Source organism: Equus quagga, chromosome 9, assembly GCF_021613505.1.
Source record: "Equus quagga isolate Etosha38 chromosome 9, UCLA_HA_Equagga_1.0, whole genome shotgun sequence".
NCBI classification, from domain to species: Eukaryota; Metazoa; Chordata; class Mammalia; order Perissodactyla; family Equidae; genus Equus; species Equus quagga.
In genome coordinates, this window is record NC_060275.1 from 81,808,565 (window position 1) to 81,825,044 (window position 16,480).

At 39.5% G+C, this 16,480-nt stretch overlaps 1 protein-coding gene and 1 long non-coding RNA gene across 3 annotated transcripts in view; one reads left to right on the forward strand and one right to left on the reverse strand.

Moving 5' to 3' along the window:
• Positions 1 to 16,480, forward strand: part of ARL15 (ADP ribosylation factor like GTPase 15) — a 400,782-nt gene that overhangs the window by 374,458 nt on the left and 9,844 nt on the right. The window lies entirely within an intron of this gene.
• Positions 4,858 to 11,447, reverse strand: LOC124244924 (uncharacterized). Its single transcript, XR_006890152.1, has 4 exons — positions 11,328 to 11,447; positions 10,324 to 10,404; positions 6,881 to 6,923; positions 4,858 to 5,333 (listed from the first exon to the last, which is right to left on the reverse strand). It is a non-coding gene; the product is annotated as an uncharacterized LOC124244924 (long non-coding RNA).

Consider the following 16,480-nt stretch of genomic DNA (forward strand, 5'->3'; position numbering starts at 1 on the left):
TAAGAAGCAAAAGGGCCCCCTCACTCCTCTGGTGAAGGAGTTTGATAAATGACAGACTAGAGCAATGTTCAATGCATCTGAGGGCGAGGCATAAAGGATATCCAACAGCTTCTCTTGAGGATCCGAAAAGGCTCATTGTAGCTGCTCTTCTCAAGCCAGAAACTTGACGAGCACTGTTTTCTGGATCAATAAAGATTTAAGGATACAAACTGGTAACATTTTTTAAAAGATCTGTTCCCTGGTGAGTAGCCTCTGGAATGAGAGTTGGGGGTGGGGTTGCCTCCTCCCTTTGTACGTTCCATGAAGGCAGAGATGTGAGATTTTGTGTGTTTGGTTAGTGCCTGCAGAGTATGTCTGTGGACTCCTAATAAACACTGATGATAATGTTGATGGAAAGTTCTTAATTTGAGCTTCCATTTCTGAAGAATGAAGCCCTTGTCTAAAAGGTGTCTGTATCTTATCTCTACCAGGATCCCATACAGGCTTGAGTCTTTGGAGTAACTCTCCATCAAATCGCCTATGTTCAAATTCCTAAGAGAATTGTTTGATGATTCAATCTATTGGTATGTTCCACTAATCTTCATATCTGCAGTGATATCAGAGACACCCTTAATGAGTTGCAGCTCTCAAATAAGTTGCTACAATTGGACCTAAAAGGCTTTTCTCAGGCAAGTCCAGATATCCACTTTCCCTTATCTGCTTATTTTCAGGGCCTCCTAGAGAACAAATGGCTGGTCCTTTTCCAAAGGGACAGATTTTCCTATCTGATGCTTTTGTTCCCCAGAAAGAAAAGAAAACAAAAACTGTTGTCTTCCCCTGGGATATTGAATCCAGAGCCAACTGAAGCTTTGTGGGTTTCTTTTGTAGTGGTGTCCTTCATATAAGTATGAATAGGCGATTACTGAATATCAGAGATTTCGGTTAGAGGTAAACCATCTCTTTGATGTGCAGAGCAAAATGAAATGGGAAGACTGTCAGATGTTGGGATGTGTGAGTTCCCTAAATGACCTGTCAGGACTTAATTTGCCCACTGTAATGCCTTGTGTCTCCTTGTGATGTTAACAGCCTTTAGGGGAAATATGTTGGGTCTTTACCAATCAACTAGCCTTTTTCTGGTTTCAAAGGAGATTCCAAGTAACTTTATTTTTCTTTCAGAGTGTTCTAGGTTAGCTGTGTATTTGCTAGGCAAGCTTAGTACAAATGCCTTAAAAGATGTTTCACCCACTTCTGTCATAGTAAAAACTTTCCAAAAACGTAATACTTTGTGTTCTGGAACCTACTTTTCTATTTTTCTTTCTGTATTGCATTTTGACTCTTCACCTGCATACAGCCCAGTTGAATTTAAGGTATTCTCTTAATTAAATCTGTTCTGAGTGTTGTATGAGTAAGTTTTAGATTTCTCCTGTGGAATAGGAGAAGCTAAATTAGGAAGCAATAAATGAACCACATAAAGTCACCTGGCAAGTCAAAAGCGAACTTGAGAATAAAATAGTTTATCTTTGCTACTCAATGTAGTGAAATTCAAAATATACGATGCCCTGGTTCAAACTGTTTTTCTTGGATCAACATCATTCTAAGGAAAAGGAGTGAATGTGACAAGGATACAGATTTAAAATTTCTTCCTTTCACTTTTTCCATTTTTACAACTAAAATAAATGAATAGGGTGGCAGCTGGAATAGGAATCTCTAATTGATTGGGTCATAAAAGTAGGCGCTGTCAGAGATAGCATATCCTCCACAAAATAAAATAATGTAGACATTGTTTAGACTGTTTAGTGCTAGACATGAAGACTATAGTTTTAAAGGCCTTTTATATTATTTTCTCATAACTTATAATGAACTCTTGAACAGGTTAGCTACTGTCACGACAAGTAAACCTCACACCCTCCTAATGTGCGCGCACGTGCACACATACTTCCCACATGCAGCGTTCTTCATTATAATTATTATCTTTCTTACCCAGTAGCCTACCTTGTTTGTCTTTCTGCCTTACAGTGTAGTGCCTGGCACTATAATAAAGCTGCCTACCAAATGAATCAGTAAAAACTACAGATAATCCTAGCCAGCCTGTTTTAAGAATCATTTGTGGCTCTCCTCCTCTCTCTAGTAGTTTGCTTTGGTCAGCTCCCTGCTCCAGCATCTCTGCACAGAAGGCAAGGGCAGGGAGGAGAGAAGGGACCGAAATCCCTTTGATTTTTCTTGATGGCAGCTCATTCAGTTCCCTTCAGAGAACACCCCCTGAGCATCTGCCCCACATCAGGCTCTGCTCCAGATGCAGGATTTGCCAAGATGAGTGATAGGGCAAAGGGCTCTCAGCCATGTCCTCTTCCTGGAGAATTTGCACTTTAGGAGAAATGAAGACCTTAACAAATAATGAATGAATGAGTAAATGAATATACAATGTGTACGTGCAAAACTTGGGCTGAGAGACCAATGAATTCTTGGGGGTAGGGATATCAAAAACAAAGAAGAAAGATGACAGAGCAGGAGGGAAGTTCCAGAATGGATGAGTTGGAAAAGTAGCAACCCCAAGGTGTAAAAATACACGGTCTATGTGGAGAGACAGGACCCACTTTGAGGCATAGATTCAAGTAGTGTTGGGGTTCAAAGTTGTTTAGTTAGAGGTGTTTTTCTACCCGATTTAGATTGTGGGTCCTGGGAGGACAGGAACTGTGTTCTCCCTTCTCTGTGTCCCATACAGGCTTTTCTCCAGGAAGGAGATCAGATCAAGAATGTTGGTAGACTTAAATTTAATGAACGAATAATGTAGAACTATAAGTAATGTGTATGTATGTGCTCTAGTTTCTCTCCCATTTTCTTGTCCTACCACTCTCTGGTGTATATGAATAATGAACTGATTAAAGCACTCAACAGGAGGGAAGAGAAGGAGATAAGGAGAAAGAAGAAAAGTTTGTTTAGTCTAAACCCTCAGGGGTTGTGACTTCATGGGAGGAGGGGTTGTTTATAAATATACATATAAATAATCCGCACTTCAAGATAGTGTGAATACTTGCAGTGATAAAGGGCAAATCCCACTGGAATGATAAAACCAAGGGACTACAGATCTTAGAGAAGGAACATCTCTCCTTCAGCTGTTATGATTAAGGATTGAGCAAGTGGCATTTGAGTTGGGTCTTAAGCACAACTAAAAGCAGATTTGTGGTAGTGGTTATGGGATAATGCCGGGCACTTTTCCAAATGCTTTATATATCCTAATTCATTTGAGCCTCACAATGAACCCTGTGAGGTAGGCATTATTCTAATTGTAGTTATTATTACACTCATTTTCCCAGTGGGGAAGCTAAGGCCTAGAACAGTTAAGAAATTTACCTCAAGTCAAACAGCTAGTGAATGGTAAAGCAGAGATTTAAACATTGGTAGTTGTGGCTCCAGTCCAGTTAACTGTCATTATACTAAACTGCCACCCACACAGAGACAGGGCAGCAGGCCTTCTAGGAGAAAGAAATACCTTGACCAAAGAGCTCATCTATGGGAAGGGCAAGATGGGTCTAGGGAGTGACTAAACCCAGCTGGACTAGAAAGTTAGGGACATGGGAATCTGTGAGTGTTGAGAGATGACCACCCTATTTTGGCTTGCAGACCTCCCAAGCACCTTTCCTGCTTCATCTTCCTAGTACTTCATACCATAGTCTAACATACTGTTTAGTATTTGACTGATTTATCACTCTCACTGTCAGTCTCTCTCTACTAGAATGTAAGCAGCCAGAAATTTGGAATTACTCTGTTTCATTCACTACTGTATCTTTAGTTTCTAGAACAGTTATCTGGCACACAGTAGGTTTCTCATGAATATCTATTGAATCGATGAATGGATAGGTTGAATCCAGATCGTAGAAAGTCTGCAATATTCTACCAATCTTTGGCCTCTTGGAGACTCCATGTTACATAGGAGGCTGTCAATAAACCTTTACAGTTTCAAAGTGTTTGTCTGCCGATGCATTCAATGCTGCCCTTGGGGGAGTGGGTACTGTAAAGATGATAGTGAAGAAATAGTCAAAATGATTCTATGGTCAGAAATGCTTTGTCCTGCTTAGAATACTTTCAAGGAGTGGCTGTCTCTGTGGACTGATGTTTGAGGGACTTCAGGAGGCATTGCAGCCAGGTCTTATCCCAGCCTTATTATAGGTGCCTGAAGTTACATGCTGTTGGATCTCATTTCCTTTTATTAATCATTAGTCTTTCCACAGAAACCCACTTCTTTGTGGCTGGTGCTCTCAGTGTGCACCATGCTGATAGTCAGCATAGTTCTGCTATACACAGGCTCTGGGGCCAGACCACCACCTTCGTGTCCTGCTCCCAGAGCCCGGACACACCACTTAACCTCTGCAAGCCTCAGTGTCTTGGCTTTGAAAAAAGGAATAGTAATAGTATGCCCCTCAGTGGTTGACGTGAGAGTTAATGAGTTAATATATTTTTTGTTGAAATCTTAAAAGAATGTGTGACACATAGTAGGCATATAGAGAGATTTGGAAGTCCTGGGATTGCTGATAGGAATTATTGGGAAGGAAGGTGAAAAATGAGGAGTAAAGGCAGATTTTATTTATCTCACAGAACCTGGCCAAAGTCCTATGGCTAAAGATACTTAATTTTTCTGTTTTTAGATTTTCGCCCTCCCCCATTGGAGGATTATTTTTGACGGTGTCATTGGGTTTGATCATGTGGCATTACAAATGCCAGATGACATCTGATGTCTGATCTAAAAGATACACCACAGGGGAAAAAATTCTATATGAGCACGACCACCATCTAAAAAAAGAAAAAAAAAAAAAACCCTGAAAAATGATGTTTTAAGCATCATTTGTTTTATTCAGTAAAACTATTGAACAGTCCCTTGGATTTTTCTGTAAGGGATTTGACCTACTGAAGAATTTCTTCTTACCGTGGTACATAAAATCCATTCTTAAAATGAATTAACTTCAATTGAGGTTTCTTGTACTGAGACAATTCTGATAAAACTGGAGTCCATACTCCGTGGTCATAGTGGTGACAAGCACTTTTAGGAAGCTCCTACAATAGTAGTAATGACTCAAGACTGGTGACTTTCGATGAAGCTATTGTCTTCCCTTCAGTACCAATACCAAGCCAAGAGATTGGATTTGTCATTCAACTCCAGATGAAGATGTTTCTTTATTTTTATATGTCTATATAGTCCACTGCTTCTGTCTACAAAGAACTTAAATTGACCCACATGAAAATAATAATAATAAAAAATTGAAATAGAGGATCAGGACAAAGAAAAGGAAACTGTAATAATGCCAACCCCATGGGTCAAATGGCTGCTCCCGTTGGGCTTCACTCAGTGCTCTGAGGTTCTGAAAAATAAAAAGATGGGGACTCATGATCTGTGACATATTTCTCGTTATTGGAAAAGAGGGAGGATGTGTCTTCCACAGGGAAGATAAACGCTGCTGTAGCACAGTTCTAAGAGAATTTTCTACAGGAGACACTGACCGATTTATTGAGTAATCCATGACAACATTTTTACAGTAAGTGTAGTTCTGAATTTTTTGTGGTGACATTAAATAAAGCCCCTGGTATAAAAACGCAGGGAGTGAAGTGATTTTACAGCTTTCAGCAGGCTTTACTTGAACTTCCTTCAAGGATAGCATTAGACATCCTGCAGAGGAAGATGAATGACCTGGCCCTTTCAATGATCTTCTCTGAGTTTTCTTTCTCTCTGAAGGGGGTCTGATGAAGAGTGGAGAGTAGGAGGTTTTCTTTCCTGTCCAAGACCTGAAGCGCTGCTATAGCTGATTATGGAAAATCCACATAGGAACTTTGCAGCCTGGTGAGAGGGTGTCAAATGTTTCAGTCACAAAGGTTAAGAGTCCTGAGTGGTGTTCTTGCCTGCCTGGAAGATCACCCACCTTCCAGAAGGGGACACACGCTTATCATTTATGTAAATTAATATCGATTTAAAATTTACATCCCCAAAATGCTTGATATCTTATGGTTCAAAAGCAATTATATTTCTTTTGTCACATGAGTAGATACCAACATATGAGGAGAATTTTTGTCAGCTATTGTTTTCTTCACATTCATGCATCAAGTGTTTATTAAGCTTCTCCTATGAACCAGATTACCTTTCTGTATGTGTCTCTGCATACAGGCATATTTTAATTTTTTTAAATGCTCTTTTTGTACTCTGATTTGTTTATATGTATGTTTTTACTGTATTGGTTTTTTAAAGTACAGAAACTGTAGGAGCTTATTGTTTCAAGCCCAGTAATTCAGAGGTATAAGAAAAAGTTAATAATCTCTATTCCCTAATGTTACCATCCAATGTTATCAGTTTGATGTGGCTTCTTCCATACCTTCCTCTATGCTCAAATAACTTTCTTAACTGTTCATATAATGTGTCTAAAAGTTAACATATAATGTATATAGTTAATATAATTTTGTTAATTTTTTAATTAAACCATATTTATTATACTGACAAGTAGGAGAAATTTCCCTCTAATTATAATTCATTTTCTAGAGGTACTTTCTTTGTTTGTCTTGAAGGAAGGGAGCGGGGAGGCATTGTTCTCTCTTCCAGAATAACTTAGACGCTAAAGACCCTACCTTCAAACAAAACCTTTCCTATCTTTAACAGAATCAAACTTGACAGGATGGGATAAGCATGTACTTTTCTCATGATGTCAACTTTCCTCCAGTGTCTACTTTTGTGTATGTGTGTGTGTGTGTATGTGTGTATAATACAAGTTTAGATGTGCTCATTAATTTTGAAACTGGCTCCAGTATCACAGTATCAGATCTAAATACATTCTATACACCCTTCTCAAAATTCAGTGCTTGAGAATCCTTTCATTGAGCTTTCATTAAACAGGGAAGTAATCTGTTTTATAGTTTTACTTACCATGCATTTAGTGAGTATACAGAGTCCTAGGAACAGCGTGACCCTAAAGTTGCAAAAAAGAAAGTCTTAGAAAATCTGAATATATAGTTATAACATCCCTTTCCTGCCTGTGATAATATTTGAGGATGATAAGTCTGAAACGAGATGGTATCTTTTGAAAAAACCAGGACTACTTCAAGTGGGAAAGCTTCAATAGCAATGGTGTTTGAAACATTTCTAGACGCCCAAGATGTTCAAACAGTCTCTGAAATACTGTGTGCAGAGCCTTTCCCATGGTTAAGTCATTAGGTATCGCTAGTCCTTACCCAAGAAAACCAAATACACACATATACTTTCCAAAAATTTTACTCTTGAACCTGAAGACCAGTATTATATTTATGTGTTAGATTATGTGTTAGTAACTGAACATTGTTGCAAGAGATGTCTATAAAGCAAACTTCAGTGTTCCCATTTTACATGTGGGGAAATAGATGGAATGTGGGAGGCATGGGAACATAGGGAAAAGAGTTCCAAGGTGTAGTGGCCATTTAGTAGTTAAGTGAAAAGTGCCTTGCTAGGAGACTGTACTTGCTGGCCTACCCTCAGTGAAGCAGTGTGAGGATGGCCATCCTTTCCTGGAAACTTAAAGTAACCTGAAGGAAGAGGGAGCGGCTTGATCGCATCCAGTTGGTTAATCCCCTCTCTGTCAATCATTTGTGTACAATCTGAATAGACTATAAATTCACATTCCTGGAGCCACATGGTCAAAATAGCACTTTATATTCAGTGTGAAATTCTTAAAATGAAACCCAGCTGGCAGATGGGAAGGATTCTTGGTGTGGGAAGAATTGGGGAGGGGAATATTGGGTGTGCAAGGGGTTCAGGATTTTCCAGAGAGTGGTTTGCTTTGTGCAGATATAGGAATTTTTTTAAACATCTATGATGCAGCACCAATGAATTTCTTACACCTGAACTGTGACAGTCTAATTTATAATATTTCATAAAACCATTAAGACAGTTATGCAAGCCATTCCAAAGCCTAGCTGTAAGGATAGAGTCATTTGCTCATTTAGGGAACTCTTTTTTCAATTCTTCCATGAGTGCTAGTTAATAAATTCTGTCTTTCAGTGCTTTAAATAAGTCTTTGGCTTAATGACCTAATTTAAAAGAGAGAGAGAGAAAACAGCCAGTTCAGTTCACTTCCATCTCCATCTCGTGTTAAGAACTTTCACCCATTATATTGTACATCTGTTTATCTGTTCCATTTCCTTCTCTTTCCTCAGGTTGTGTAGGAAGTATCCTGTGTCTTGGTGGTTTACAAAGTGAGTGGTCATGTCAGAACTGGGCAAACCCCATTCCAAAACAATGCTTTTAGTTACTGATCCAAGCCTTGCAACCCCTTACGTCATACCAAGACAGTTTTACCAAACCAACTTGCCCCTTCTAACAGCACCAAAAAGCAGTTCAACCTGTAACCAGGTTACCTACATACTTAGTGTCTGTGACATCGTAGAAATCAGAATTTAAGTATTTCAGCAGCTGCAAGAGATTTTAACTTGACCGTCTATTTTACGAAAACCGTGTGCTCCAGTTACATGTGTTGTATGTCTGGAGGAGAAGCTGGAATCAAGTAGGCAAGAATTTACTTGCCGTATCTTTATTTCTCTAGAGCCACGTCTTCTTTTTGGGTGAAAGATTAGATGTCATGAATAGGCACCTAAAATTTACAAACCCTATTTCGAAGACTCTGAAGTCCAAATCCTCTTATGTTAAATGTAGTGAAGACAAGATATCAGGTAATTCATTCACTGCAAATAAATTTTTGGACACACAGAGGTAAATGCCATTTACATGCATCATTTTATATTATTCCATTATTGGCACTTACCTTCTAGTTAAAAATAGATAGCACAAGCCATCATTTGTCAGGCGTTGGTATGATATGATTTTTATTTTCAAATGCTATGATACAATTGCCATCTTACTGATAGATAACATGATAAGCATGGAAAGAAACAGATAATAATTTCAAGGTAAAATAGGACCATTCTGCAAAGCGCTAAGATTGCCTGCTCCCCAGAGGACTGTGAGTGAGGGAGATAGTAATCCCGGGCATAGGCCAGGAAAAGGTTCAGGGAGATCTTCCTGCTGGGTATACTTTATAATTCTGTTTCCATTTCTGAATCTAGAAAATGGGACTAAGTTCTCTTTAGAAAATATTTTACAAATACATTCAGAATAATGTAGTGTGTAACGAGGTATCCAGTTGTAACCATAATATACTTTCACAGATGTGAGCATTTCCACAGGAGATGGCAGGGGTGTGGGTGTGTGTGAGTATGGATTTGAGTGTTTTAATTTTATTTATTTATTCTCTGCTTTCTTTCACAAACGGATTTGAGGCAATAGACTCTAGTGTTGATTCTGACAGTGGACATGATTTTATGTAAAACTCTAAACTTCAGCCTGAAGTGGGTGTTAATGACTTCCCCTCAGAGAAGGAGTTTGATTCAGACAGAATAAGAAGTGTGATTTGAAATGTACAGTTAGAAGCCCATTATTTGGCCTGATCTGGACTGGTAGTTGAACACTTAATCAAGGATTAAAGTGTCTTGTCATTAAAAAAATAAAATAAATTTACACCCTGAATAACATTTTTTAACTTAAAACATACAAATGGTACTAATCTTTTGACATTGGGCCAAGGCCTTTGCTCTGAGTATGTGGCCACTAGTCAGAATTCTGTTGTATATTTCTTGCGTAAAACACAGCCATTACCTTTGATTTTCAGCTCCTGTTTCTTTAAATTACAATCATAAGTTAGAGATCTTCAAGAAGAGATCTGCACCTTTTCCTCCCAGTCCTTTATAGTTGTCTTACCTAAATCTAATTCATCAGCAGTTTGTTTTCAGTGACTTACCTTTATTGAGTTTTTGAACAAATTCTATTTCATTGTTCGTAGAAATAGAGATTCTCTTTTCAAGTTCATATTTCATTCATTGACGTCACATTTAATTAAACCTCTTAATGATAATAACAAATATGATTGCCTTAATGGTGAAACAACTCAGGAGCAGAAAGGAGCAGACATGCCAGAGAGCAGTTCACCGGTCATGAGCATCAGCGTGTGGCCAGTGTCATTCGGATGCTGTACCCACCAAGCGTGGACACTGACTGCATGGGCAGCATCAATTGTCATCTTGGGCCAGGGGAATGAAGAGTCTGTTGGTCCTAGGCAACTAATGGAGGTTAATCAAGAGAGCTTTTATTGTAACTATATGAAGTTTTGTTTTGAAACCATTTAAAGATTTGTCCTTATCTGTGACTGCTTGATACTTAACCCATCATACCTTCAGTCCCTCTCTTGGATGAGCTATAGGGCAAATGTTATTGTTGCTGTGGTGCCTTCTTTTTCTTCATGGCACTTATTTCTACCTTACTTTACTTACTTAGTTCCTACTTACTTGATATCTGTCAGTCTCTTCCACGACTATAAGCTCCATGAGGCCTGGGGCTTGTCATGTTCACTTTTGTCTCCTCAGAGCCTGAAACAGTGAATGTGTAGAATGAGTGAAAGTGGGCTGTTTTCTCGGAGCACTTGTTTCAGCCCAGTTTAATGTTCTGACTCTTCCCCACCAAAATCTGCTTATTTCCACTTTGAACAAGAAGGAAGGACAGAGAGTATAAATCGTCCACCTGTGCTGCTCCCTGCCGGAGCTCCTTGTCTGCCTTTCCAATCCAGTTCCTAAATCTCCTCTTGATTCCAGGGAGGGAGCCCAGTGCTAGTAAACCGTCCCTTGGATCATTAAGAAGGCCTTTGTTCTCCAATTTTGCCTTAAAAGATCAGTTCAGAGCAGAGTTTCTCAACCTCGGCCTTATTGATATTTTGGGCTAGGTGGTTCTTAGTTGAGGGGAGAGAGGAAGGTGCTCTGTGCATTGGAGGATGTTTTGCAGCATCCCTGACCATTACCTACGAGATGTTTGTAGCAACCAACCGCCCACCCCTGAGTTGTGACAACAAAAATATCTCCAATCATTGGCAAATGTCCCCTGGGGGGTATAGTTGCCTCCCCTCCCCTCCCCTGTTGAGAACTAGTGGTTTGGACTAGTCCTGAGATGACAGCTAGGACCCAAGGCCACACTAATACTGCTGTGGTAAATCCAGTCAATGGCTTTTTGAACCTTCATTTCTGGTGTTCTCTTTGTGTCTGATTGTAATGTTCTCCAGACTTGTCTTTCACAGGCTTTATTCTGAGTTCAACTGGTCCTGTGTGGGTTTTTCTGGCTAAAATTCCTCAGGACAGATTACCACTCAGCTTTTCTTTTCTGAGACTGCCTGCCAGCCTCTCTCCAAGCTCATATTTCTCAGTTGCCAGGATATCAGGCTCCTGGCTGTATTGCCAGCAGGAAAAGAAATTCTCCCCCCCTGACTAACAACATGGCAGTTTGCTGCAAGGCCATTTGTTACCTGTTCCCCTTGCTCAGATGTGTTATTGAGGCGGCTGTCAGCTTTTTCTGCCTTTTTCTCCATCTCTCCTCGCCTTCCTGTTTTCTCTTTTCCTCCCAGTGTTTCCATGGTGGCTCCTTGCTGGAGCCAAAGGACAAACTGCTGACAGGAACATCCCTTGAATATCTCTGCATCTGGACAGAGCCGTTGGCACCCTCCATTGGCGGCTGAGCAATGCATGGCTTGCCATATTTGTCTGTCTCCTGTTTAAGGCCCAAGAATTTGAATCTGCTCCAACCTCTGAATGTTGTCGTTGTTAGGACAGAGCGCTGCCATAGTACCACAAGGCCAATATTAAACATGTTTATTTGGGTTCCATAGATTAATATTTCGATTTGTTCCTCCTGCTCTTGCTTTCTCACACCTCGCAGCTACAAGACTGAGATAAGGGACATATAGTCCATTTCAAAAGCCAAATAAGCTGGAATATATAAACTATTTTTAAAAGATTTTTTGTCTTTAACAAGCTTTAGCAATTGTCTAAATGTATTTTTTTCCCTGATAATTTGTTGAGTCAAAGAAACCCTTGAGTTGGCCAACTGATGGGGGTTTAATGAGGAGCACTCAGGGCACCAGCATTGAATAAGCAGGGAGAACAGCTAGACCTGGCAAAATCAAAGTGTGTTTTCCTGGTTGTCTGAGCAGGTGGCAATGGGTTGAAGTCTGTGGCATGGAGCCTTGTAAAACAGAAAAAGTTGAATATGAGGCATGGCCAAAATCCAGTTTTAAAATACACAATCGTTTTTTTAAGAAAATTCAAAATATGAAATAGTATCGTGGTTGTCAATCACATGTCAGCCAACATCAAGTTACCTCAAATGTTTCAGTCAAGTACGTCTTTGGGGGCTGAAACTTGATGTCCACTCCGAGGCAAATGTTAGATTTGGAAAATACCAGCTTCCCGGTCTTCTCTCTCACGTGCTATTTTATAGAATCGCAGGCTGCGGTGGGAAACAGTGCCGTTCTGTAACGCAAAAGTGTAAATTCTCCACCTTGGAAGGTTCTGGGGGCCCATCCCCCAATCCCAATCTAAGCGTTTAGCAAGGCAGAGGAGGAATACTGTATTGGCGTTGATCCATTTCAGTTACTGAGGCAGACACAAGTGTTGGTACTTGATGAGTTTCTTGCCCCAATACCTCTTTACCTCATAAACTATGAAATTCCTATCTTCCACCTGCACGTTGCGGTATCAGGATATCTACCCACCCTCCCGCCCACCCGGCCATTTCAATATGCACAGTTAATGAGTATTAAGTTAAAAAAAATAACCTTTAAAGAATCAATTTCATGGTGAATGCATCTAGTTAAGCAAGCCATTTAAACAACATTTTGCTCGTGTGTAGCAGACCATTTTATAAGTCACTGATAGCTTTACAAGCCTGTGTTTCAGACAAGCTAATTGGTTGTCTCCGATGTGTTTGGTGCACTCATTCATTAACTCTCCTTCCTGTCTAGCACGTACTTGACTAGCTCTCATATATATAGGTAGAACTTTTTAAACAATCATATTCTATTGCCAGAAAAAAGTTTTTCATAGATAGATTTCTTCCCACTTACCATATTTGCTTTCTTGAGATAAAGGTAAATCCTCAGTATTATCTCAAACATGGAAGATACAGAATCAAGTATAACACCCTCCTAGTGCTTGGTACCAAAAATGAGTGCTCTTTCAAAAGAGTCGACTAGAAATGACCACAGAAAGGAAAGAGAAGAGAGAGGAGAAAAAGAAACACTGACATGCCATTGAAGCCTGGCTGCCTCTGTAATTAATGACTGTGTTATACATGCTATTGAAAACTCCGATGCCGGCACCTGCGTGCAAAGACAAGTGCACTGTGGCTTCTCTTTCTGCATGTGTCAGTGCTCTCCATTCTCTGAGATAAGAATGAGACGCTTTGTTTGGACACAGATTAAAGGAATAGCTTGAAACAGAGTGTCCTACGGGTCTTGAGATTTCTGGAGTGGTTCTGTTTTCCCTGATAGCTTGTTTACTTTTCTGTTTGCAAAACAATTCGTTGCAGCTGCCTGTAGGCATATGTATAATAGAGTTTAAACCTATTAGACCTACAGTTTGGAAACTGTTGCTGAAATCCCACCTCCTACTTGAAATCTTGGCCTCATTAATTGGAAAGAGTGGTAACTTCTTTTCAAGATTCAGTTTCCTTCCTTTACTAACATTTTAATATGGGATGAAATATAAAATATAGTACATATTTTGTTGTCTTTTTCATTATAGTTTCAACTCTTTAAATTTGTTTATAAAGAAATAAATAAATGAGTATCTTTTTCATGTCTGGCATTGTACCGGGTACATTACAGAATACAAATTAATTTTTTTCATTGTCTATGCCCTCAAGGAACTGAGAACTCATACACATGAAAAAAGTAGAGAATAACTACCCAAGTCTGGGTTATCTCACTGAAACTAGGATATCCTAGTGAATCTGGATAAAAATGGAATTCACCAGACTTGTGGAAATGCTTCATCCCCACTGAGTCTTGATATCCTAACCCATTAATTTGTACAGTAGTTATTTGTTTGTTTGTGAGGAAGATTGGCCCTGAGCTAACATCTGTTGCCAGTCCTCCTTTTTTTGCTTCAGGAAGAGTGGCCCTGAGCTATCATCTGTGCCAATCTTCCTCTCTTTTATGTGGCATACTGCCACGGGGTGGCTTGACAAGCAATGCTAGGTCCTCACCTAGGCTCCAAACCTGTGAACCCCAGGCCATTGAAGCAGAGCACACAAACTTAACTACTATTCCTCTGGGCCAGCCTCTGTACAGTAGTTATTTTTAATGACTGTTTTAAGGATAAAGTAATGGCTCGTATAACTGAATTTGTAATAGCCGAAAAGTAGAAACAGCCCAAATGTCCATCAATTGATACACATGGATAAGCAAAATGTGGTATATCCATACAATGGAATATTACTCAGCCATAAAAAGGAGTGAGGTACAGATATATGCCACAACGTGGGTGAACCTTAAAAACATGCTAGGTGAAAGAAGCCAGACACAAAAGGCCACATATTATATGGATCCATTTATATGAAATGTTCAGGATAGGCAAATCCATAGAGACAGAAAGTAAATTAGTGGCTGCCAAGGGCTAGGGGAAAGGGTCCATGGGGAGTGACTGCTAATGGGTAAGGAGTTTCTTTTTTGAGTGATGAAGATGTCCTAGAATTAGATAGTGGTCATGGTTGCAGATATCTGTGAATATTCCAAAAACCACTGAAATATACTTTAAAAGGATGAATTTTATGGTATGCAAATTTTATCTCAATAAAAGAAAGTTAAATGTCTGTAGAACCAGATGAAAAGATGTTGAAATGTGTACTAAAGAAATGCAAAATCCAAGCAAGTAGTGGAGGAAATTATCTAGAATCTTAGGAGGGGGTGTCCACTTATGTGAGTGGACCAGTGAAGTGGGTAATGATAACTTGTATCCAGGAGCAAACAATCCCCTTTGAAGACCAGAGGGTTCTTATTGTTATGGCAACTATTTTTATTAAAAGCTTAACTATTTTTATAAAAGGCATATTTTTATAAATATGAGTGTCTCCCAAAATTTTGCCCTGGATATCTGTAGCTCCAATCTCATGTTTCAGGTTAAAACTTCTGTTTGAAAACCAACCCAAGTTCAGTGAAATGAGAATCTTTCATGGAATGATAACCCATTTCATTAGGATGGAGAGTTGTTTCCTTAATGAGAACGTCTTTTTAAACTGGCAAGGTTTAACATTAGAGTATAAAAATGATAAAATAATCAAACCTACAATATCAATACTTTTGTTTAAAGTATATGTTATATATAGGTCAACCTGGTAGATTCACTTTGTGATTATAATTTAAAATCTGTGAGTGATTTCTGAATTGTCCTCCTATGTTGGAAGATATGAGGATTTAGTTAAGTTTGTAAATAATGTTAGAATGTACCAGAACTTGAGAGTGGTTGAATTTATAAGTTTAATGGAAGAAATTTTTAAGAATTATTACTGGAAAAGAAAAATCTTGAGGATGTTTTGATTATTAGCCATTCTAAATGCTTAAAAAGAAAATTGAACGTATTAAATTTATAAGTAGAGTTTTGAAATGTTTGAGTGGTTAATTAAACTGAATTTATAAATGGACCTAAACTGTATTGAGCCTCCTGAACATTTTGTTAAAATTTACCAGATGTGGAAATAGAATATTTAGATTTTTAAGTTGACTATAACAGCTTCAGAAAAAACTAGGCTTCAGACATCGTGAATTTAATAAATTGTATATTCCTTCTTAAAACTGCAAAGTAACGATACCTAGTATTGCTCTGCACTAAAAGCCATCCTTAAGGACACCAAAAACCTCAAATTGACTCAGGTCGCAGACCCCGTGCCCTGGCTAGCTCTCGCGGCCTTTAGGAAGTGTCCACCGGAAAGAACCCCAGGCTGAACACAGGACAAAATATGACTTTGCTGAGAGATGACCCTTCTGCCTGCTAGACCTCAATCCGAAGCATGTGAAATTGCACATGGAGCCTGGCCAGGGTGGAAAAACCAACTTCTCTGTCCCCTAAAGTGTGAGCCAAAGTGGGGGAGAAGAGGACTAGCAAGTGAGATCATACGGAGGCCTCAAACCAGCCACCCAGGCCCCTCCCAAGCTCTCCTTGTGCCCCTGCTGGACAAAGCGGGAAGTTGCAGAATGCTTTAGCCAGGGCTTGGCAATTTTTTTCCTGTAAAGGGCCAAATAATAAACATTCTAGGCTTTGCGGGACACACTGTCTCTGTGGCAGTTACTCAACTTTGTCATTGTAGCGTGAAAGCAACCATAGGTAATACTTAAGGGAATAAGCGTGGCTCTGTTCCAATAAAACTTGTTTACAGGGAATTTATAGTGCCCAGGTGCTGGAGAAGCAACCAAAAGTGGCTACAATGACTAAGGTCCTTTCTGGTCTTAGAAGTTTCCTCTGTAACATTAAGGCTTCCCCTTGAAGTGATAGGAAGATGGCAGCTGGGTCTTAAAATATGAGAGTATAGACTGCTCCTTCCCACCTGTCGATGCAGGAGCCTTGGGTTGGGAGCAGGAGCCCGAGCAAAAGCCTGCATACAGAAGTCGTTCCAGGCTGGAGAGGG